Raw genomic sequence first — 23,029 nt, forward strand, 5'->3', positions numbered from 1 at the left:
GCTGAGGCAGAGCATGCTTGCCTTGGCCCTTTCCTCTCCCTCACAGACCCTCCTCAAGCAGGGTCGGGTCTGCAGCAAGCAGATGGTCTCTGGGGATTAAGCCATTAGGCACATGGCAGCCATTGTGGGGTCTTTGTGACATCAAAGGTCATACCCCAGGAGTTATAGAGGTCAAGGATGATGATGATTCTGAGCCCAGCTTGCTTGCCCTGGTTGTTTCCATAGCCTGAGGGAGAAGCAAGCTGAGATACACTGGCTGTGGTATTACTGCTTGCTGCTATTGGACATTTCCAGAGAGTATTGATCCTTAAACAGCCATATTGAATGTGCTAAAAGCAACAGATTGGGTCTTTTTGACTGGTATGATAATGATCACCCGTTAGTAGCCCTCTTCGGTCTGCCGTGGAACAGACACAGATTTAGCACCATCTTATTAAAATATGTTCATATCCACCCTCAGGAAGAATAGGACTCAACTATTTTCACTTCAAATTTTGTGACCGAAGAGCAAATACATATGCAAATGTTTTATATTTTTTTATATATACATTCATAGAATGTAGGCCTGGACTCTACACAGACTGGTGCGTCAACCAATCACAGCTAAAGTAGGCCTATTATGCAAATAGCTGTGCCATATGGTCATATGCCTTTCACTTTGATGTTGCGCTCCACTGTACAGGCAGCAGTACAGCAGGATTCTGTTCAGATCATTGTTTAGAAGGCAGTAGCTAGCAAAAGTCACAAGAAACTTGAAATGTTTCCTGCAAATATATAAATACCACACAAGTCTTACTTTTGTGAACTTACTTTTGTGAACTAGTCCTATTGATCAAACAACCAACAGGTAGGTTATCTCCTTCAGTTGCCTATCCAGAATGTACCTTTGTTTGGTTGCAGTGCGTAATAGTCTCCGCTTTTCTCCTTTTATTGTGTCCCGTTGACATTTGTACCACAGCGGCTGTGCAGGTGCCTTATTTTCCATGGAGGGAGGGAGCTCTCGTCTCACTTTGTTCATGGTGCCGGCCAGACTGCTTTTCTTTTCAAGCAACTTGTTCGCCAATGACAGTGACATTGCTCCCCTTGCCAATGTGAGGTTCCACAAGCCTCAGCACCACATTCGCGCCTAATGCTCGATGTGGATATTTTCCCAGATATTGAAAGCCGTTCAGCGTGTACAATTATGCACACTCTCGCTGTGTAGCCTACTCCAAGTAGGCCAGAGTAGACCGATAAGACTGCTTTGATTGGGGGAACTGATATAGGGTACATACCATTTTGAGATTAGGCCTATAATTAGACTCGATTAATACAATAGAATGATTCGCCATGTTCTTCAATTGGTGATTACATAATTATGCCTCGTTTGCTTCCCCTCGCTCATCAACTCACCCGTTCTCCCCCCTTTTTCCACTTCATACTTTGCTTAATTTATTTCCTCTGTTGTGTGAAATTAGTTTTGGGTTAGTTTAGGTTCAGTTTCGAGGCAATTATTGGATTGATTATCAGCTGGGCACTGCACTTTCAACTGTCAGGAGAAGGAATGGAGCAGGCCATACTGTTGGGAGAAGGAATGGAGCAGGCCCTACTGTTGGGAGAAGGAATGGAGCAGCCCCTACTGTTGGGAGAAGGAATGGAGCAGGCCCTACTGTTGGGAGAAGAAATGGAGCAGGCCCTACTGTTGGGAGAAGAAATGGAGCAGGCCCTACTGTTGGGAGAAGAAATGGAGCAGGCCCTACTGTTGGGAGAAGAAATGGAGCAGGCCATACTGTTGGGAGACGGAATGGAGCAGCCCCTACTGTTGGGAGAAGGAATGGAGCAGCCCCTACTGTTGGGAGAAGGAATGGAGCAGCCCCTACTGTTGGGAGAAGGAATGGAGCAGGCCCTACTGTTGGGAGAAGGAATGGAGCAGGCCCTACTGTTGGGAGAAGGAATGGAGCAGGCCCTACTGTTGGGAGAAGGAATGGAGCAGGCCCTACTGTTGGGAGAAGGAATGGAGCAGGCCCTACTGTTGGGAGAAGGAATGGAGCAGGCCCTACTGTTGGGAGAAGGAATGGAGCAGGCCCTACTGTAGGGAGAAGGAATGGAGCAGGCCCTACTGTAGGGAGAAGGAATGGAGCAGGCCCTACTGTAGGGAGAAGGAATGGAGCAGGCCCTACTGTAGGGATAAGGAATGGAGCAGGCCCTACTGTAGGGAGAAGGAATGGAGCAGGCCCTACTGTAGGGAGAAGGAATGGAGCAGGCCCTACTGTAGGGAGAATAAATGGAGCAGGCCCTACTGTTGGGAGAAGAAATGGAGCAGGCCCTACTGTTGGGAGAAGAAATGGAGCAGGCCCTACTGTTGGGAGAAGGAATGGAGCAGGCCCTACTGTTGGGAGAAGGAATGGAGCAGGCCCTACTGTTGGGAGAAGGAATGGAGCAGGCCCTACTGTTGGGAGAAGGAATGGAGCAGGCCCTACTGTTGGGAGAAGGAATGGAGCAGGCCCTACTGTTGGGAGAAGGAATGGAGCAGGCCCTACTGTTGGGAGAAGGAATGGAGCAGGCCCTACTGTTGGGAGAAGGAATGGAGCAGGCCCTACTGTTGGGAGAAGGAATGGAGCAGGCCCTACTGTTGGGAGAAGGAATGGAGCAGGCCCTACTGTTGGGAGAAGGAATGGAGCAGGCCCTACTGTTGGGAGAAGGAATGGAGCAGGCCCTACTGTTGGGAGAAGGAATGGAGCAGGCCCTACTGTTGGGAGAAGGAATGGAGCAGGCCCTACTGTTGGGAGAAGGAATGGAGCAGGCCCTACTGTTGGGAGAAGGAATGGAGCAGGCCCTACTGTTGGGAGAAGGAATGGAGCAGGCCCTACTGTTGGGAGAAGGAATGGAGCAGGCCCTACTGTAGGGAGAAGGAATGGAGCAGGCCCTACTGTAGGGAGAAGGAATGGAGCAGGCCCTACTGTAGGGAGAAGGAATGGAGCAGGCCCTACTGTAGGGAGAAGGAATGGAGCAGGCCCTACTGTAGGGAGAAGAAATGGAGCAGGCCCTACTGTAGGGAGAAGAAATGGAGCAGGCCCTACTGTAGGGAGAAGAAATGGAGCAGGCCCTACTGTTGGGAGAAGGAATGGAGCAGGCACTACTGTTGGGAGAAGGAATGGAGCAGGCCCTACTGTTGGGAGAAGGAATGGAGCAGGCCCTATTGTTGGGAGAAGGAATGGAGCAGGCCCTACTGTTGGGAGAAGGAATGGAGCAGGCCCTACTGTTGGGAGAAGGAATGGAGCAGGCCCTACTGTTGGGAGAAGGAATGGAGCAGGCCCTACTGTTGGGAGAGGGAATGGAGCAGGCCCTACTGTTGGGAGGGGGAATGGAGCAGGCCCTACTGTTGGGAGAAGGAATGGAGCAGGCCCTACTGTTGGGAGAAGGAATGGAGCAGGCCCTACTGTAGGGAGAAGGAATGGAGCAGGCCCTACTGTAGGGAGAAGGAATGGAGCAGGCCCTACTGTTGGGAGAAGGAATGGAGCAGGCCCTACTGTAGGGAGAAGGAATGGAGCAGGCCCTACTGTAGGGAGAAGGAATGGAGCAGGCCCTACTGTTAGGAGGGGGAATGGAGGTAAACCATTAAAAAAACTATTTTTTTAAATGACATGCCCTCAAACTGGTTCTGTTCTTGATATTAAGATTCTGACAATGGTGGCGTGTTATATAGGCTTATTTATGAAAAGTCAAGGACCGAGGGGGGCATGACTTAAAAAATCAAAGGTCATACCCCAGGAGATATAGCGGTCAAGGATGATGATTCTGAGCCCAGCTTGCTTGCCCTGGTTGTTTCCACAGCCTGAGGGGGGAAGCAAGCTGAGATACACTGGCTGTGGTATTACTGCTTGCTGCTATTGGACCTGTCCAGAGAGTATTGATCCTTAAACAGCACTATTGACTAGTGCCAAAGGCAACAGATTGGTCTTTTTGACTGGTGTGATAATGATCACCCGTTAGTAACCCTGTCCGACCTGCCGAGGGGCGGACTCTGACCTGTGCTGTGTGCAAAACAAATGCAGTGTCAACGCCCACTCAAGGTCTGTTCACCCTCAGACCTAAAGCCCTGTGGAGAGCGAGAGAGAGCGGAGAGAAAATATAGGGGCCAGGATGTAACGGGAGTGACTACCCTCTTAGATTATTAAAATCGTAGATAATTTCTTTCTAACTTTTTCTATACTTGAGAAAGAGGACTGACTGTTACCCCCCTCTGGCTCTGTTCCGCTGGTAGCAGTAACCACAACCCCTAAGAAGGCAGTGAGTGCGGCTCCAGAGCCGGAAAACCTCAGAATCCTCCTTCGGAAAATGTACTGCTGTTGTGGTATGAGAGGCAAGACACTCCGTCTGCAGAGGAATGTCTATTTTTGGGAAGCTAGTCCAACCAACCTCACTCCTTCCCCGTTTCCAGCAGTCTCTCTATATCTCATTCTCAGAGGTCAGCTGGCTCAGGAGGTGCGGAGAGATGTTCTGACTGCTGCAGGGTGGAGAGTAGAGTAAAACTCACTGTCATTGAGCCTTGTAAAAATGTCCTGACGTAAGTTGTCGCAGCAACCCTTCACTCTCCCGTCAGAGGCAGGTTGAAAGGGTCATGTTGTGTTTCGCACCAAACAAAGGAAAACTGAGCTTTGTATACAGCCGACAACTTAAATCGTTTTGGAAGTAATTGACTGAAAGTCGTTCCAAAGGCAATCGTTTCCCTGCTAAGAGACCAAATTGGAATTTGACATGATTTATCAAGACTCACAGTAGACACGCTACTTTGGGTGGAGACGATAGAGGGAGAGGAGAAAAAACAGCTTGTTGTTTTCAGAGGAAGGGAAGCGACGCTGCAGACTCCCAAGCACTGACAGACAAATAATTATTGCCACATAATGCATGCTCTTTCCCTGCATTTAGGAACACGCCACCACCCAAAAACATATCAGCATCTGTTATTCAGTCCCTCTGCAAACTGCCTCTGCACAAGCAATGCTTTTACTCGTAGTGATGCCCCACATCTGTACGGATTACAGGTACGCGCAGACTGCAGAGCATGGCTTGAACTGAAAGCTTGCTGGACAATGCTCTGCCCTTCTCCTTTGGAGGTCACAGCGAAGGTCGCTTCACAGCTGGACCGTCGGGCGAGAAGATGAAATTACATCAGTACAGAGCAACACTGTCCACAGTGAAACTGGTGAATTCTTTTTGCCCTAAAGAGATTTCTGCTACACAGACGGTCCTCTCAGCAGAGGCCTGGCCTCCCCACCATGATGAGAATACACTGTGACACGGAGTAGCATTTTAAAGGCGCTGGAAACGCTCCACCAACCATCTCATCTACGCAAAGCATGGGATTTAGGAAAGGGGAGAGACCACAAGAGACAAAGTCTCTTAACATTACTGTTTTTTCTCCGTTCGTTAGTTTCCGTTATGACGGCCATCGTTTTTGAAAAGGCTTTTCTGTTCTGTAGCTAATGTTAAAATATTTTGTCAAAAAGGGCTTTTATTGGCAATGGGTTCAGGCCTACACCTCAGCATGGAATGGTTGAGAAACTTACACTGGGCATGCTTTTTGAATAGCGACGATTAATGTATAGAGTGGGCGAGGTCCAAGAATGGTTTGCCATGGTTGGAGTAGCTGACGTTTTGATTGTGGAAAGGGTGGGCAACTCGTTGAGCCATTCTACAGCTGGAGGATATGACACGTGTTGTGACATGCCCCGACGTCACTACAGCAGTGTGGCGGTGACACGGTCGGCATAAACGCTTGCAGTGTCCTCTAGCTGTCAGCACGCATGCCAACCTCCTTTCCCTCACAGGCCTAGCTGGGTCATGTCACACTTTCCTCTGTGTCCCTGGGTGCTGTAGGGTGACTGTGACCAAAGTAACCCAGAGGCAATCTTACACCTCGGATTTTTATCCCTGGAATCGCTAGCGTGATTTTAAAGAAAACGTCCATTGAGTTGCTGAATCTTTTCAACCCCAGAGTCACTAGCAAGGAAGATGCGTGTGAAAGGACTGGTATTGTCATTTCTCCACAATGGAATTGATTGCATTGTACTAAATAACAAAAACAGTCTTACAAAAAAGGTGAATGACACTCAAAGAACTCTGTGTACCCTTTAAGTGATGTTTTTATTCTTACTACCCTGACATTTTCTGCATACAATAGTGCGTATGAAGTTGAATAGCAAGTTACTTTACAAATTATGACCAGGTTCGTAGTCAATGCGGCATCCTTGACATTGTAACCTTGGATTGAAAGGCTGATTATTCTCACTGATTACAGCAGTCCAGTATGAATGACAAAGGAGAAAGGGTAGCAGTATACAGTATTTGCAGTCCCTTCACATTTTTCTGAGAACAAGGTGAGAAAATGGTCGCCACAACAATGAAACAAGTTATTTTAACTGCCAGGCGCTCAACAGTTTTTCAAAAGCTGACATCCTTCGATGTTTGTCCATGTTTCACTTCTTCTTTATTCGTCACCCTCTTCCCGTCCCTCTCCCCAAAGACGTAGGCACTAGCTTTGTGTGGTTACACTTTCAATGACGCCGGCTATTGAAGTTCGTTGGACTCGTAGCAACAGCCCCACTCTGAAAACAAAATGGCCTCCGCACAATACGGCCTGAGGGGAGCTGTCAGTGAGAAGACAAGCAAAACGGGCAGCCTGTGGAAAACGCTGCAAAGAATGAAGAGAAGACCAATACGGAGAGATGGGAGAAGTCAAAGATGAACAACTGATTAGAATGCCAATGGGCTTGGCTCTGGTTGGATGTTTGAATACCACTCCAGACAGACAGACAGGCACACACACACACACACTCATAAACACAAGATGGAGGGAGTAGGAGTGTTCCTGATGATTCTGTCTTCTCCAGCACTTCCTGAGAGCTGTGTGGGCTGTGTACAGTACCGCTATGTACTATCTACTGAGTGCTGAAAGAGGAGGGGGGTGGCAGTAGGGGTGGCGGAATGAAATCAAGTGTACTAACGCGGCTACATAACCGCTTCTCCCACGTGGGCGGCCGTTTAGGAGAGTGAGGTGGCTCGTCAACCCCATGGGCCTCTAAGTATACATGAGCACTTAACTTTCTGTATCCACCAGCCCCCCATGTATAAATAATGACAGGCAGATTGCCATTCTCAATAATACAAGCGGTTGTTGTGTAGCCCTGTTTGCCGCACTGCAGCCCCGACTTCACCGCCTCAGGCTTGTCCTTGAGGACCTCGTTCAGCCCTTCTGGACCTGCGAGGCCTACCCAACCAGCCCTGTCCCACCTCCTGAGCCCCTCTCTACCCAACCAGCCCTGTCCCACCTCCTGAGCCCCTCTCGACCTGCGAGGCCTACCCAACCAGCCCTGTCCCAGCGCTTTCTCCACCAAGACTCTGAAACGCTGACTCATGCTCCGCAATAACTGCATGAGAATTTCAGCCTTGTTAACTTTTTCAAAGTTAAACACCAGAAAAACCTGTTTCTATCTACAGCATTAATTGAGGCCCAGTTGGAGACTTGTTCTGAAGGACAGCAAGACCTCATCCCCTTCCTTATGATAATGAAAATGAAAGACACATTATTGAAGTCGCTGTTTTGCGCGGTGTAATTTCCGATAACCGCTGTGTTTTAAATGTAGTTATCTAAGCGGCTTAATTGGAAAAATGTCCTTCCGGTGGGCCGGCATTTATTCTCCCAAATTGAGATGTGCAAAGAAATTAATGAGCTACGTAAAAGTTTCTTGTAAGAAGAAATGGAGGGAAAGCAAGATGGTTGTCTCTCCACTGCTGTACTAAAAGGAGGTAGGAACTGAGAGGGGGAGAATAGCAAGCGGTTGTCTAACGTTGACCTTTCACTGCTGACAAAAAGGAGAGAGAGAGGGAGAAAGAGGAAGAGGGGAGGAGAATCCTCGTCACCTCAGCCCTTGGCTCTCTTCAACAGGATATCCTAAATCCAGACCCCACACAGGGATGTGAGGTTCTCCCCATGCAGCAGCTGGGGTCTGCCTCTGCACTGTCTCAGTCCAGGGCTGCGTCATAGTGCACTACTTTCAACTAGGGCTCTGGTCAAAAGGAGTGCACTATATAGAGAATAGGGCACCATTTGGAATACACCCCCAGGTTTGTAACTGTTAGCGTCTGGTCTGCCCTTTCAGCTCTGGAAAGCAAGAGGGAACCACCAACAGAGACAGTTGCTATAAACATAGAAATAGACTAGGCTAGAATGGGAATTTCCATTTCAAGTAAATGTTTCTGTGGGTATAACAATCCTTTTTTGTCAAGGTCTAGTATCTGTTACTTTACTAGCTGGTAGCTACTTGATAGTATCTGTAGCAGCTACTATCAAGGTTTCTCCTCCCATATCTTGCTTGGCATCTCCAGTCTGCTCCTTACCGGTGTCTATTTCAGGGCAGTGTTCACCTCCACCAGGCTGGTCACATTACCTCTGCTTCAGGTTTAACTCCAGTCTCTCTACCTGCCAATCACAAATCTCTGCTTCCCTCAGACTCCAAGCAGGACTGACAGCATGGAGCGTTAGAGCATGGCCTCTCTTCTCTATCTCGCTCCTCTCTATCTCTCTGCCTGTGGGTAGTAACCAGTGTTTCTCTCCCTTCTCTCTCTCTGCCTGTGGGTAGTAACCAGTGTTTATCTCTCCCATCTCTCTCTCTCTCTCTCTGCCTGTGGGTAGTAACCAGTGTTTATCTCTCCCTTCTCTCTCTCTCTGCCTGTGGGTAGTAACCAGTGTTTATCTCCCCCTTCTCTCTCTCTCTCTCTGCCTGTGGGTAGTAACCAGTGTTTATCTCCCCCTTCTCTCTCTGTTTCTCTGCCTGTGGGTAGTAACCAGTGTTTATCTCTCCCTCCTCTCTCTGTCTCTCTGCCTGTGGGTAGTAACCAGTGTTTATCTCTCCCTTCTCTCTCTCTCTCTCTGCCTGTGGGTAGTAACCAGTGTTTATCTCTCCCTTCTCGCTCTCTCTCTCTGCCTGTGGGTAGTAACCAGTGTTTATCTCTCCCTTCTCTCTCTCTCTCTCTGCCTGTGGGTAGTAACCAGTGTTTATCTCTCCCTTCTCTCTCTCTCTCTCTGCCTGTGGGTAGTAACCAGTGTTTATCTCTCCCTTCTCGCTCTCTCTCTCTGCCTGTGGGTAGTAACCAGTGTTTATCTCTCCCTTCTCTCTCTCTCTCTCTGCCTGTGGGTAGTAACCAGTGTTTATCTCTCCCTTCTCTCTCTGTCTCTCTGCCTGTGGGTAGTAACCAGTGTTTATCTCTCCCTTCTCTCTCTCTGTCTCTGCCTGTGGGTAGTAACCAGTGTTTATCTCTCTCTCTCTCTGTCTCTGCCTGTGGGTAGTAACCGGTTTCTCTGAGTGGTGCTCTATCTGTGCTGTGGTGACTATAGCCAAGGGCTTTTTATAGTCATAAGAGAACTCTCTGCTAGGTTTTGTTGCCTGGGTGACATGTCAGCAATGCTCTCTCTCTCTCGCTCTCCCTTTGTCCCCTTTTCCCACTGACACACACATCACTAGTATTGTTCCCTGCAGTCTGCCACTTTCCTCTTGCTGCTTGCTCTATTTCAGGGGTGGGCAACTCCAGTCCTCGGGGGCCTGATTGGTGTCACACTTTTGCCCCAGCTAACACACCTGACTCCAATAATCAACTAATCATGATCTTCAGTTTAGAATGCAGTGTAGTTGAATCAGCTGTGTTTGCTAGGGATGGGGGGAAAGGGTGACACCACTCTGGCCCTGAGGAATGGAGTTGCCCATCCCTGGTCTATCTGGTCTCAGAGGACTTGACAGATGTGTGTGTACACTACAATGTGTGCTTCACACACACACACACACACACACACACACACACACACACACACACACACACACACACACACACACACACACACACACACACTGTGCACATTCTGCAGGGCCCTCTATCTACCCTCTCTCAAATGAACTGGTTCTGACTCTGACCTAGGGCTGTGGCTGTCCTAAAATTTTGTCAGCTGGTGATTGTCATGCAAATAACTGCTGGTCTCACGGTAAGTGACCATTAATTAACATAAACCCGTTTAGCATCCCGTGGCTTCCCACGCTTGGCCTACAAGTCACTGATGCAGACCTTTTGGAACATCTACATTTTAAACAGTCTACTAAATCCATGTAATATAGCCTACACATCACAATGAATCCCTTATTTATTTTAGAGGTGTAAAGAAGCATGCTATGAAGAAAATGTCGCCTATTTCAGAAGAACAGAATAGCATGCTCTGAGTTGTCCTTATGTTAGTTCCTGATCTGGCTCTGCCATATGGCTGTGGACTTTAACAATAAATAAATATAGCAGCACGCGAAAGCTGGGATCCTCTTTTTAAAAAGTGGTCAGTCAAAACTCTGTTTTCACATGCGATTACGCGGTGACTGGGTCTCTAAGAACACGTGTCACTAGGCTCTGTAGGCTCTGTACTCTAACCGTATAGGTCCTAGGCCTATAGGATACGTTTGGAGTTATTTGGCCATTTTAGTTGATACAAACCTTATCAAAACATATAGGCCTATGGGCTAGGCTTCATGAGGTGTGATACAAACCTTATCAAAACATATAGGCCTATGGGCTAGGCTTCATGAGGTGTGATACAAACCTTATCAAAACATATAGGCCTATGGGCTAGGCTTCATGAGGTGTGATACAAACCTTATCAAAACATATAGGCCTATGGGCTAGGCTTCATGAGGTGTGATACAAACCTTATCAAAACATATAGGCCTATGGGCTAGGCTTCATGAGGTGTGATACAAACCTTATCAAAACATATAGGCCTATGGGCTAGGCTACATGAGGTGTGATACAAACCTTATCAAAACATATAGGCCTATGGGCTAGGCTTCATGAGGTGTGATACAAACCTTATCAAAACATATAGGCCTATGGGCTAGGCTACATGTGTGCAACTATGATTTGAAAAACTTGCTCAAAAAAGGCAGGCGCTGTTTCTTGCCTTACTGCACACGCTGGGCATCATTCACGCATCAGACTATTCTTCATTTAGTCTTGTCTTTACATATACTAAATAATATATGTGTGAAATTAGTTGCGCCGGTCTGAACAGGGGCAGGGGGGAAACAAATGTCATCTATGCACTTAAATAACGAATGGAGGACACCTTTCCCGTGGTTCATTTTCATGCCAGCCAGGTACCAAAACGTCATGATACTTATGTTACCAACATTTTAGAACCCCAGAGTACCGTTACATATGATACTACCGACTGTTTCAGCCCTGCTGATCTAAAGAACCTGCTGGCGCCTGTTATAAAATGTTTAAAGTCAATTTTGTTTATAAATTCTGATAAATTTAAGCAACAGCCACTAGTCTCTTGTCTGCACTTGTCCAATAATATCCACTTCACTTTCATGCGCATATCACGCGTGGCAGCTGTGATCAGCCAGCCTCATCCCCCCTACCAGCCCTAACTCACTTGCTTCTCTCCGTTCTCTCTTCATGAGCGTCTATTCCTCCATCAGTTAAAAAAAAAAAGAGAATTTAGCTGTGATGGCGAGCCGGGATAAGGACCCTGATTTGTACATTTGTTACATTGGAGCAGCTCGTAATGTTGGTACATTGTATAATTTCATCGCCTGTTATAACCAAGCGCACTGACCAGTCTGAGTAGATTTTGCAAGGTGACTGTCCTGCAGCCTCTGAGTGTCAGGGAGGGAAAATGGAGCACCGCTTCGCGACAGGCACGCTTGCAGCTTTACAGCAAAAAATCTTCTCTAACCTAAACATTAAAAAATGTTTAAAAATATGACCCATATTACCGGAGGTTCCTTTTTTTGGTCTTTCTATCAGGATTTCCACACATTTTATATCATTTCACAAACTGGGCCAAACAGGATGCTAAGCCACTGATTTTATTTTTTTATTTTCCCACCTTGGTATCCCGATACCTAAATCGGTATCGTTATACATGGCCTGGTATCATATTGTTTGTAAAATGTTGGTATCGTGACAAGCCTACTATAATCCTGTTGTAAAGCGATGTTCTTCATATGAGGAAAACCATTTTGGAGAAGCCCAGTCACCGTAACAGCCCTAACTCTGGCCCTCTACTCTCACATCTAGACCCCTCACCTCTCTCAAGGTCTCAGTCTCACCCTCCCTCCCAGCCATCCCTGCCCTCCCAGCCATCCCTGCCCTCAACTGTCTCAGTTCAGTTGGTTAATAGGACTGTAGAGCGCTTGCCCTTCTCCTATACAAGCGGCCTCACTGGTACTCTCAACAAAAAGGAAACTGTTTCACTGCACATATAGCCTACTCAACCATTTCTGTATAAACACACACAATGCTCAACCATTTTATTTCCCAACCAACACACTTACCTAGACATTTGTCTACCCACACTTGTGTTATTTCTGCTTCCTCATATTAAACCAATATGTCGTACGTTCACTGTAAACTTCTGTCCTCCCTAATCTAACCCCTCCTCTCTGTAGACTTAAACATGTTACATGAGGAGAGTCCCATGACACACGGCAGGTCATTGAGCCGTGTCAACGCTGCTGTTAACACACACTTCCTCCCCTAGTGGCACTGTTTGCCTCAGGCTGTTCAGTCAAGCAAGTCACCCCCCTCACTCACACACACACACACGCCTCAGCTCATGCCTCCTAAACGATGGGCCAGTGTTTGTTGTGCTTGTACAATGTATCTGTTTATGAAATGAATCCATTAAAGTTTTGGAAGCCACACAACTCTCTCTGGGCAATTTGAACCAAACTGAAACACTATCACACTATTATTTGTCCATTAAGGAGGTAAGTGTTTGGAGCATAGGGACTGCAGCACTGTAATATTATAGCTGGAATACTCTGGCCGGGCTGGAATACTCTGGCCGGGCTGGAATACTCTGGCCGGGCTGGAATACTCTGGCCGGGCTGGAATACTCTGGCCGGGCTGGAATACTCTGGCCGGGCTGGAATACTCTGGCCGGGCTGGAATACTCTGGCCGGGCTGGAATACTCTGGCCGGGCTGGAATACTCTGGCCGGGCTGGAATACTCTGGCCGGGCTGGAATACTCTGGCCGGGCTGGAATACTCTAGCAGAGTGTTAGCTGACTGTGGCTAGCACTGCAGCTGCAGGGCAGAGGATGGATAGTGGAGGTGGTGAAAGACCTGTGAGGTCTGGCCGGCCGCTCTAAATAAGGTTAGCATCACTATTGGTCAGTAAGAAATTTGACCTCGGCTTTTAACCCAACCCCTACCAAAGACACGTGCAGCTTTTGGAGAGATGCTGGAGGCTTCCACACTGGGCGCAAGGGCACAAAGGCAAGCGAAGGCATCTAGGATTTAATACCGGCTCACTTCCCGGCAGATTTCTCCTGTCGGACCCGGGATTCAAACTGGCAGCCCGCCGGTTGCTGACTCACCTCTCTAACCGCTAGGCTACAAGCAGCATGAATACAGACCCAGGTGTTCTCAACATAGAGAAGTATTTGGGTTCTACCTAGCTTATCCTCAGGGGATCTGCTGACTACCTGAGTCTGAGACGTGTGGAAAAAGGGAGGATCGCATACTGTGTAAGGGAGCGACGCACCTGAAGGGAAGACCATCGAGTGTGTGTGTGTGTGTCTGTGTTCATGTGTGGTGATGCTAACTGGGTTAACCGAGGAAGTGTGACGAGTGTGTTCCCAGAACGGGAGGACGCTCTTCCACACCACTGCTGCTCAGCCAGTCATGCAGAAAGATGGCAGGATTCCGCTATCAGGGAGCATGTGTTAAAACCCACCAAACGTTCACACGTACACACACTCTAGCAGATTACTGCTTCAGATTCAGCTACAGTACACACACACACACACACACACACACACACACACACATACATTCATGCATACACTCTCACCGACACACACACACACATGCATTCATGCATACACTCTCACCGACACACACACACACACACACACATGCATTCATGCATACACTCTCACCGACACACACACACACATGCATTCATGCATACACTCTCACCGACACACACACACACACACATGCATTCATGCATACACTCTCACCGACACACACACACACACACACACACACACATGCATTCATGTATACACTCTCACCGACACACACACACACACATGCATTCATGCATACACTCTCACCGACACACACACACACATGCATTCATGCATACACTCTCACCGACACACACACACACACACACACACATGCATTCATGCATACACTCTCACCGACACACACACACACACACACACACATGCATTCATGTATACACTCTCACCGACACACACACACACACATGCATTCATGCATACACTCTCACCGACACACACACACATGCATTCATGCATACACTCTCACCGACACACACACACACACACACACACACATGCATTCATGCATACACTCTCACCGACACACACACACACACACACACACACATGCATTCATGTATACACTCTCACCGACACACACACACACACATGCATTCATGCATACACTCTCACCGACACACACACACACATGCATTCATGCATACACTCTCACCGACACACACACACACACACACACACATGCATTCATGCATACACTCTCACCGACACACACACACACACACACACACATGCATTCATGTATACACTCTCACCGACACACACACACACACATGCATTCATGCATACACTCTCACCGACACACACACACACACACATGCATTCATGCATACACTCTCACCGACACACACACTGACTGACAAACACACACACCCTCTCACTGACTGACAAACACACACATGCTTACTTACACAAGCATACACTGTCATGTTAAAATACTGCACTTGCATACTCAGGAGTGGAGGAGAATATTTCAGACATGGCTGGGGCTATGGGCATTCCTCAACTATTCGGACCAGGTTGCATTGCTGTTGAGTTGCGTCAGTCACATTCCACTGACAAACCACCCAAAACAAATTCCATTTATGTCTCTTTCACTTTGAACACAAGACATGGCAACGTGTGTGTGTGTGTGTGTGTGTGTGTGTGTGTGTGTGTGTGTGTGTGTGTGTGTGTGTGTGTGTGTGTGTGTGGCAGCATTTTTACCGCCTGACTCCATCACAACACTATCACTCACTCCCGCTGTTAGCCTGTTATAGATAAGTCTAATCCCTCAAAGTCCATTTGGACAAAGAGCCTGTACATTTCAAAGGCTAAGCCAATGGCCAACATCTAAACAAGATCAAGCGTTGTCCCCCGAGTCTCTAGTAATTGGACAGAGGTTAAAAATGGCCGCCGCCTCTTTCATATTGACCTCCTTCTTATCACGAGACCCTTGTTTATGTGTTTGACTTGCTCCTCTATTTGTAGCTGGTTGCTGTGGAGATGGCATTTAGGACATTGGGTAGGTAAACTGTCAAGTATGGGAGAACAGCGGTATTGAAATGGAGCAATGTTTCAGGACTGCTAGTACAATGGGTTTTCTGGTACAAAGAGTTGTTGTTGCTGGTCGCAGCTCAGCCAAACACGTCAAGACGTTCCTGGATCCTCCACCTGCATTCCTTCCATGTTACACCGTCCTTCAGGCTCACCTGTCTTTCTGATTCATCACGCCGTAATCTTCAAAAAAGACCGCAAAGTGAAAAACAACGGTTACCTCACCCTCTCCGCTCCAAATCGCTTTTCCGTCCTCGTTCAGTTTCGTGTCTTCTCCGCTAGCCTCAGCTTTTGAGTTCTAGGTCTTTCTTTTTCCTCTGCTCTGACCAATATACATGCCCATTCCCCCATGTTGACGACAGAAAGATGGAGCGCAACAGAGTCTGGCTTCCTGCTTCATATCTGTAATTTGCAGAGGTCTGGATTGAATAGCCTGCTCTTTCTGATCCTATTAGGAGATGGCAATAGTTCCCCAGAGAGGCCTGTTCCTGTGTTGGGAGAGGTGGGGTGTTGTGGGACTGTGGTTAGGAGAGCTTGAGATCTGAAAGATATGTGATGTGAAAAAGGAGGTGGAGCTATGGTCCCCTATTGAGCACTGGGCAGAACCCAGAGACCCAGGAAGGTCAAAGGTAACCCAGACACAGTTGGGCTCCTCACACTCCTCGTCCCCCTCCTCCTCCTCCAACTAGCTCATCCAGACACCGAGCCAACAGCCAGCAAACCACCGCTGCTTTTTTGCAATTTGGCTCGTTCTGCCTAATCTGGGCTGTGGAGTGGCACTTTTGAATAATTAAAGGGGGTTTATCCGTTCCTCTGTAAATGTTGACACCCGCGCAGGCCAAGGTTCACCTGGCTTATGGCTACCAATTCTGCAACCCTCTTCTCTCCGTGTTCATGTCCATGTGGAATATTGATGAGGTAAATGCAAAACATGCTGAACCGCAACACAGTAGGGATGGGACAGAGGGGTAATATTCACGTTAACTGCGTTATTGGAGTGTCAGTGTTAGGAAGTTCCCTGTTCATGGTACAGGCCAGCTAAATCCTATAATGATGTTATATAAATGCTCCCAGAAACATTATATCAACCCCTGACATTGTTTTCCTGTGTGGCTGTCTGGTACATAAGTCATGCTCTGACTGATCTTGTTTATAGCCGCCGTTCGTAGCTAGAAGAACGTCTCTGTATTAATTGACAATGGGTAAAGGTCAAGACTGGCTTTGAAGAATCCAAGAGGGAGCACTCGTGTTTGGCTTTCTAACTCTGTATGTGTGCTTATCGTTCTTGTGTGTGTGTGTGTGTGTCAGCTTCTCTGTAGTTCAGTGCCAAAGGGTTAATTCAACCCATCCACAAAGGACACAACACTTCCTGCTGTCTGATTTATTCGCTCTACTCGACAAGGTCAACAGCTTCCTCTTCCCCCATTTTCATTTGAAGTCCCTCTCTAGAGGCAGGTCACAGATCAGTGATACTCTATATCAGTAGGCAGTGGGAAAATACGAGGTAAGCGATGGTTGCTGTTCTCAGATCTGGCCGGGCCTCCATAGCTGGGAGGTGCCGTGCCTGGCCCACCCCAGAAGGGAAGACTCCAGTTGGGGGGTCAGGAAGAAGCCTCTAGCCCCCCTCCACTGAGAAACTGCAGGAGCCCACCACCCAGATATACTTTTTTCCACAATGTGGCTGGAAGTTAAACACGAGCCTGCTACCTGCTTCCTGCTAATAGACAAAGCACTGGTTTCTTTCGATTAGGAAAATAATCCAGGTGACCTTTTTGTCAGCCAGGGATTTAGTTCCGTTTCTCTCGGTTGTAATCCAGAGAAAGGCACAGTTGGTTAGATAAATGTCAGTGACGTCCGACATCTCTCTTCTCACTTGAACCCCGGGGCAGAAAAATATCAAAGTCTTTTGTCAGCGGTTTGATTTCTTATTTACCTACTTATTAAGTATTCCTTCCAGGAAGTGGGAATGCCTCGTGGTGTTATTGTGAAGCCTGACCTTCAATGGCTTTCAGCAGGGAAATAGAAAGTCCAATTTTAGATCCTGATGGCGGATAAACAACTAATAAAGCTCAATATTAGTTTTGTCACAGTAATTTATGGTGTTATTATCACGGGTCCATAGCACACCCGGTCGCCCCTGGTGTCGTGGGGGGGTACGTGTGCGCGCACCCTGGCCAGTAGGTTGTACTGTACTGCAACTCGCTGTTGGCTGGGCTCCCTGCCTGTGCCATTAAACCCCTACAACTCATCCAGAACGCCGCAGCCCGTCTGGTGTTCAACTTTCCCAAGTTCTCTCACGTCACCCCGCTCCTCCGCTCTCTCCACTGGCTTCCAGTTGAAGCTCGCATCCGCTACAAGACCATGGTGCTTGCCTACGGAGCTGTGAGGGGAACGGCACCTCCGTACCTTCAGGCTCTGATCAGGCCCTACACCCAAACAAGGGCACTGCGTTCATCCACCTCTGGCCTGCTCGCCTCCCTACCTCTGAGGAAGTACAGTTCCCGCTCAGCCCAGTCAAAACTGTTCGCTGCTCTGGCACCCCAATGGTGGAACAAACTCCCTCACGACGCCAGGTCAGCGGAGTCAATCACCACCTTCCGGAGACACCTGAAACCCCACCTCTTTAAGGAATACCTAGGATAGGATAAAGTAATCCTTCTAACCCCCCCCCCCCCCTTAAAAGAGTTAGATGCACTATTGTAAAGTGGTTGTTCCACTGGATATCATAAGGTGAATGCACCAATTTGTAAGTCGCTCTGGATAAGAGCGTCTGCTAAATGACTTAAATGTAAATGTAATGTAAATGTTGTCTCAGGGGCGTTAAACTTTTGTTCTCCATAGTGCAGAGTTTTATACACTTTCTCCTCTCCAAAACTCACTGTAGTGGAAACTATTGGTCTCTCTGGAATTTCTGATAGGCTTCCCAGACATTCAGCCTGCCAGATATCAAGCATGAGAACAACCTTGGGTCCAGGTTAAGTTACTATTTGACTCTTCACAGCGTGTGATTGGCAGTAATGGACTTTGTCCTTCTTTTTTTTTTCTTTTTTTTTTTTAAATTTTATCCCCTTTTCTCCCCAATTTTCGTGGTATCCAATCGCTAGTAATTACTATCTTGTCTCATCGCTACAACTCCCGTACGGGCTCGGGAGAGACGAAGGTCGAAAGTCATGCGTCCTCCGAAGCACAACCCAACCTAGCCGCACTGCTTCTTAACACAGCGCGCCTCCAACCCGGAAGCCAGCCGCACCAATGTGTCGGAGGAAACACCGTGCACCCGCCCCCTCGGTTAGCGCGCACTGCGCCCGGCCCGCCACAGGAGTCGCTGGAGCGCGATGAGACAAGGATATCCCTACCGGCCAAACCCTCCCTAACCCGGACGACGCTAAGCCAATTGTGCGTCGCCCCACGGACCTCCCGGTCGCGGCCGGCTGCGACAGAGCCTGGGCGCGAACCCAGACTCTGGTGGCGCAGCATAGCACTGCGATGCAGTGCTCTAGACCACTGCGCCACCCGGGAGGCCCCGACTTTGTCCTTCTATCCTCTGTTCTGTCCATATCATTTCCCATGGAACACTTGTGATGTCACAATAGGAGATGTCAGCCCTCCTCACTTTAATTTCCTCGTTGACCTGACCCCAATAGAGGCCTGGACTCTCGGGGGGTTGCAGTCGCGTGGGTGGCTTAAGGCTGTTATGCTAATGGCCCCAAGCAGCCACAGGCAGATGATGTCATTATTCAGAATAATGTTCCCCAGAATGGAATGCTGCACCGATGATCCAAGGTTCCATTTGTCACACTTCTCCCCGTAGTCGTCCGTCGATCGCATGTCATCTGTCTGGTTGGAATGCACCCTGCTATTGCTCTCTCGGTGAGCGGACATTGAGATCGAAGGCCCCCCGCCCCGGTCCCCTATTTTGTCACCGCCAGGACAATGACACGGCGGTTATTCAGCGACGCACCACTGCCCAAGAAGTATTTGCTGCTTCAAGTTCAACAAGGCCCCACATTTAAACATTTGATCAAGGAGGCCATTCTCCTATAGCTTGAGCCAGGGTATTTTCCCACATATCTGTTGCCTTTGAAAAGCTCAATGTCCAAGTCCATCTAATCCACCTATAGAGAGGGTTAAGTCCCTTCATTTTTCACTTTCTACCCTTTATTTAATGAAACCTCATGAAGAATGATGAATTCCATGAATCAGTTCTGCAGTTCCTTTTCCTTTTTAAATACTGCAGTATCACGTACATAAAAAAACAGTCATGGGTGCTCAATTTTTCTTGAAGAACTCATAAGCTAATTTCTATTCTGTTGGCTGAAACACTGCCATAGAAATTCATACATCCACATGCTGTAGCCTACTGTTTGTGTAGGAAGCCCCATACGAGAGAGAGAGAGGAGAGACATAAAGAGACTCGAGCATTTGCATTTGCCCTCCAGACATACCACTGCGCTGTTACAAGATAGTAATTTTACTACATTCTCCATTCTAGTTCCCAATATATATACCAACACTGAGAACCACTCATCATATATTAGCTCTCTCGCTCCTCTCTCTGTCTCTATATATCGCTCTATATATAGATAGATGGATAGATCTATATCTAGATATATTTATATATCTATAGAGAGAGAGAGATCTCAGTCTCTCTCCCAGAGGTCTATCATTTAAAGACGAGAAGACAAAACTGAGATATGAGTCTGAAATGAGTTTACTTCGGAGGACACCTGTACCAGAGTGCCAAGTCTAGGACAAAAAGGCTTCTCAACAGTTTTTACCCCCAAGCTATAAGACTCCTGAACAGGTAATCAAATGGCTACCCGGACTATTTGCATTGTGTGCCCCAACCCCTCTTTTACGCTGCTGCTACTCTGTTTATCATACATGCATAGTCACTTTAACTATACATTCATGTACATACTACCTCAATCAGCCTGACTAAACAGTGTCTGTATGTAGCCTCGCTACTGTATATAGCCTGTCTTTTTACTGTTGTTTTATTTCTTTACTTACCTATTGTCACCTAACACCTTTTTTGCACTATTGGTTAGAGCCTGTAAGTAAGCATTTCACTGTAAGGTCTACCTACACCTGTTGTATTCGGCGCGCGTGACAAATAAACTTTGATTTGATTTGTGGAAGCCCCACGTCTGGGTCGGGAGGGTTTTTAAGAGGTTTTGATAAGTGTTGTGAGGTAAGAGCCTAGCGCCGCTGGCTGTCTGTTAATGCTTTACCGAGTGGCAGAAGGGGAGCAACAGAGGTCACAGGCTCTTCAAAGGCTGGGGCGCCACCACTCTCACATTCCACTCATTCCAACGTACTGTGTTAAGGTTGGGCAGCGAGGGGGTTGTTCTCAAGAGGGCCCAACACACACACACACACACACACACATTGTCTCATGTGCTGCTTGGTGTTGCTGTGGCAACAAAAACAAACGAGGAAAGATTTCCAGTTCAGGGAGAAGGGACACACACACACACACGGAGCTCCAGACTATCTTAGTTATACTGCACCTTGCTACCTTTAACCCCTCCAACACTAGATTACATGGGGAGCAGGTGAGGCTGCAGTGAGGCCCCTCTCTCAAAGGCCTCAATTGTAGTTTGTCATACATGCAAGTCCTTGTCATAAAACATAAATAGCTGTGTGTGTACATGGTTTACTATCTCTATTAAACTAACATCTGATTGTCAAGGTGGCTTGCTTTTCTAAGCAGTTGCTATATGGCCTGCCTCGTATGAGTTTTCCGATTTCCTTCAAATGGTTTTGGGATACTGGCACATTTTCTCTCCTCTCATTCTTGTCTCACCAATTCGACAAGTGCCTCTCCTCACCTCTCACCTCCAAACCCCCGATTTCCCACCTGAATCCAGATGATTGGATAATGACAGGTGTCGAGTGTCTTAATGGCCTTTAGAGCTGGTAAATCTGATTCCCAGTCAGTAACCTGTGAAGAGGCCCTTCCTGTGATCCTCCTCCATTTGTCTCTGTGTGGTTATTTCAATCATCTTGACTGACTAATACAGAGGCTGTTAGGGAGGTGGACTGTGGAACCGGGGCAAGAACTCAAGGTGTTGGAGACTCCCTAAAAAAACACGGCACTTCAATACATCTACGACGGGAATTTTTTATTTAACTAGGCAAGTCAGTTCAGAACAAATTCTTATTTACAACGACGGCCTACCCCAGCCAAACCCCAACCCGGCTGACGCTGGGCCAATTGTGCGTCGCCCTATGGGACTCCAAATCACGGCCGGTTGTGAATACAGCCTGGAATCAAACCAGGGTCTGTAGTGACGCCTCTTGACCGCTGCGCCACTCAGTGACTTTTCGTAGCAGTTTAGGAGAGTATTTTGATAACCCTAATCAAATCATAATCAAGCTTTATTTATATAGCACATTTCAGACATGAATGCAACGCAACGTGCTTCACAGGAAAAAACTTTGATAAATAACAGTGAAAATAAAAACTGAAATATTTACTACACAACAATCACAGGATAAAAACAAAAGTATAACAAAAAACATTTTCTTAACCTAATTCTCTTAACCTGCTACGTTAATTCTCCTAACCTGCTGCGTAAGTTCCCGTAACCTGCTATGAAAAAGTAACTTCCAGTTGTAGCTGAATCGAAGTGGTGTGTTTTCAGGGAATCTCCAAGGTGTTGATGAGAGGGAAATGGACTGTTTTTAAAAAATGACTCAACCTTCACCGGTAATGTTCTGACAGATGTCTAAAGAGATGTTTAATTATCTTGTTAGAACAACGTACCTCCCATGTTGCCAATGACACTCTCAATAGGAAATATGGCCACCGCAACAGCTTTTTTGTGAATCGGCCCCTATTGGAGAACAAGTCTCAACATGTTCAGAGAATTGCAGGACTGCAGGTTAGTTGCTTTTACCTTGCAGGTGTTTGCAGACCTAATTCAAGATCCCCAGACTAGTTTCCCATTTGTCCAAATTGATCATTGTAAACAAAAGGGCTTTTCATGTGTATTTATTTTCTACACAAGGCATTATTTGAATAACAATAGCCGAGCTAGCTACCTGCCAGTGCAGGTTTTGTTTACCAGATAGCTGGATAGCCCTGTGAAAAGCTTCCCTCTTACCTCGGAGGTGACAAATACTAATAAGTATTTTCTTTTAACAATGTGTATTCACCTCAACCATTATAATTTATTAGTTTGCTCAGCTGTGACTTTGTTTTGTTTTGGACCCAAACCAGTAGTTTAGAGTTGTTTATTTCCCCCTCGCCAGCAGTATAATTTGCATGCGATGGCCCTTTCCCAGTGGTGAAGCCATCACCTATGTTCTAGTTATGTTAACTAAGGCCCATCATTGTTTTTGCCCATATTGAAAAGGAATTAGCGTTCATTTCGTGTGTAAATCAGGTGCTGCACCTGAAGTGCATATTATGTACCGCTGCCGACTAGAGAATAATGGATCTCTCTTTATCCCCGGGCTGAATGAAGTGTGGAATATAATATATGAATGTTATGCGTTTATTATGCATGTGCTGAAATATTAAGTAAAAAATGTTGTTTATTCAATATCATATTCTCCCTCTAATATTTATATTAGTTTCTCACTTT

The 23,029-nt window shown here is 47.2% G+C and overlaps 1 protein-coding gene across 4 annotated transcripts in view; it reads left to right on the forward strand.

Annotated features, from left to right (window-relative positions):
- LOC139567067 (F-box/WD repeat-containing protein 7-like) overlaps positions 1-23,029 on the forward strand; it is a 203,285-nt gene that overhangs the window by 143,992 nt on the left and 36,264 nt on the right. The window lies entirely within an intron of this gene.

Source organism: Salvelinus alpinus, unplaced genomic scaffold (genome assembly GCF_045679555.1).
Source record: "Salvelinus alpinus unplaced genomic scaffold, SLU_Salpinus.1 scaffold_41, whole genome shotgun sequence".
NCBI classification, from domain to species: Eukaryota; Metazoa; Chordata; class Actinopteri; order Salmoniformes; family Salmonidae; genus Salvelinus; species Salvelinus alpinus.